Genomic DNA, 2,832 nt, shown 5'->3' with positions numbered 1-2,832 from the left:
CATTCATCCACGGGTGTCGTCTCGGTGGTATACCTTCGAAGCATGCGTTTCGGGCGGAACAAGTTCTTAGTGAAAGTGGTGGACGTAGACGTTCTCGCGACGGTAGTTGTACATGTTGGCGGTAGTTGAACTTGGCGATCCCTAGAGGGTACTTGCCGGATCCGCAACACCGTAACCGTTCATGGCAGAGAACTTGATATTCCCGGGTCTTCCAAAAATGACATGGTACTTGGTGAAGTGCACGTTGACGGTAGTCAAACTTGATGGTTTTTGTTCATGGGTCTTCGGCGTTGGTAGTCGTTCTAGGCACAGGGTGTCGAGGTACTTGGCGTTCTTTGTCTCGCAGTGTAGTCAAACTTGACGTATCCGAGGGCTCCGGGCGTCGTGGTACTTGGGGTCTCCGGACTTGCTGGTCTCGTTCTTGCAATGGTGGCATACATGGTTCGGAGAGGAACTTGTCGTTTCGGTATGAAGTTGTTCAGTCGCCGGTCTTGCCGATGGGGTACTTGGCGAACCCGGTAGTCGATCTTGGCGTAACCAGTGGTTGTGGAGGTGCATAGTCGTAGACGTACAGGGTCATCATAGCGGTACTTGACGTCCAAGGGGTTGAGCAGGACACGGACGAAGCCGGGAGGCGAAGACAAGGCAACGCGCGGCGGCCTGTGCTCACCGGTGAAGCAGCAGCTTGGCATGGCGACGAGGAGGTCTGCAGGAGGCGGGACGAGCCAGATGACGTGGATCTCGTCGAAGGCACGACTCCCGGTGGAGGCAAGCGAGCCAGCGATGGTGTCTTGCAAAGGTGGGCGCGTTCTCCGGTAGCTCGGGCAAAGGTGAACGGCGGCGGCGAGAGGGTGCAGCAGCAGGTCGAGGTGGGATCGAGCGATAAGGAGAAGTGGGAGGAGAGGCGCCGTGGAAGGAACTGACGCGGGGAGCTTCCCTCCTATGCGCGAGCAAGGAGAGGCAGAGAGATGGGGAATGGACGCGGCACGAGGGAAGGGCCCACCGGGCGGCACGCTGGCCGGCGCGGGGCAAGGAGGTGCAGGCGTGGCTCGCAGGTATTGAAGATCGAGAGGGTGGAGCGAGGGGGTTCGAGCGAACAAGGATGGGGGTCGGGTATCTCCCTGGCGGCGTGAGGAGGAGGGGATCGAGGGAGAGAGAGCGTGTAGCGGCTGGGCCTAGGGTTAACAGGGGAAAGACTGGGCCTTGGCCTTGGGCTGAATGGGCCGGCCTAGCTACAGGTTGCGGCTGGCACGGCAGTAGGGAGGCCCAGCTAACTCTCTTCTCTCTCCTCTTTCTTCTAAAAAAACAGAGAAGTAGAAGAAAGGAAAAAGGAGAGAAGAGAAGGTTGGAAGAGGAATTTGGACATGCGGTTAATTTTCTTGGACTCACAAAATAAGTTTGACCCAAGAAAATTAGAAACGACAAGATTGAAAGATATAAATTCAAACTCATTTGAATTTAATTCAAATGGGTTTGAACTGGGACTTGGTAAAAGGAAGGTCCAAAAATGTTCGAATTTTTTGAGGAGCCCCAGTAAAAGGGAAAAGAATTATTGGCCAAGGTTTGGAGATCAACTCAAAGCAGAAAAGGCATGGGGTTATTTTGCAAGTGTGTTAAGGTGAATTCCAAAATAGATGAATATAATTTTTATAGCTCCCTAAAGTATTGGGAGAGTATGTTATAAAGAGCAATCACCATGTGAGTCCCCTCGGTTTAAATGGATCGAAGATCCATACGGTTTATTTGGTTGAGTTTTTGAATGGGTTGCATGATGACATGATGCAATGCACATGATGCAAAGATGAATGCAAAGATGAATGCAAAGAACCAAACAATTCACACGAGGAAACCCAGAAACCCTGGAAGGCATCTGAAGCTCCGGTCTTGGGGCGTTACATACTGCTCCGGCTCTCGCTCGCTCACTCGCGCTACTACTACTGCCCTCCCCCTCGCTCGTGTTGCTGCTCTACTCTGATTTAGCAAAACTTCAGTCGACTGAATTGACTTTTGGGTCAGTCAATTTTCAGGGGGTGGGGGGCTCGCCGGAGTTAAGGAAGAACCACCCGCAGCGGGGATGGGGGCTCGTCGGAGAGGTACCCTACTGATACGTCTCCAACGTATCTACTTCTCCATACACTTTTGCCCTTGTTTTGGACTCTAACTTGCATGATTTGAATGGAACTAACCCGGACTGACGCTGTTTTCAGCAGAATTGCCGAGGTGTTATTTTTGTGCAGAAATAAAAGTTCTCGGAATGACCTGAAAATCAATGGAGATTATTTTTGGAATATATAGAAAATACTGGCGAAAGAATCAATGTCAGGGGGGCCACACCCTGTCCACGGGGGTGGGGGTGCGCCTACCCCCCTGGGCGTGCCCCCCCTGCCTCGTGGGCCCCCTGACGCTCCACCGACCTCAACTCCAACTCCATTTATTCACTTTCGAGGAGAGAAAAATCAGAGAGAAGGATTTATCGCATTTTACGATACAGAGCCGCCTCCAAGACCTAAACTCTCTCGGGAGGGCTGATATGGAGTCCGTTCGGGGCTCCGGAGAGGGGAATCCGTCGCCATCGTCATCATCAACTTTCCTCCATCACCAATTTCATGATGCTGACCGTTGTGCGTGAGTAATTCCATTGTAGGCTTGCTAGACGGTGATGGGTTGGATGAGATTTATCATGTAATCGAGTTAGTTTTGTTAGGGTTTGATCCCTAGTATCCAATATGTTCTGAGATTGATGTTGCTATGACTTTGCTATGCTTAATGCTTGTCACTAGGGCCTGAGTGCCATGATTTCAGATCTGAACCTATTATGTTTTCATGAATATC

Source organism: Triticum aestivum, chromosome 7A (genome assembly GCF_018294505.1).
Source record: "Triticum aestivum cultivar Chinese Spring chromosome 7A, IWGSC CS RefSeq v2.1, whole genome shotgun sequence".
NCBI lineage: Eukaryota > Viridiplantae > Streptophyta > Magnoliopsida > Poales > Poaceae > Triticum > Triticum aestivum.
Note: the sequence above shows the minus strand (reverse complement) of the source record.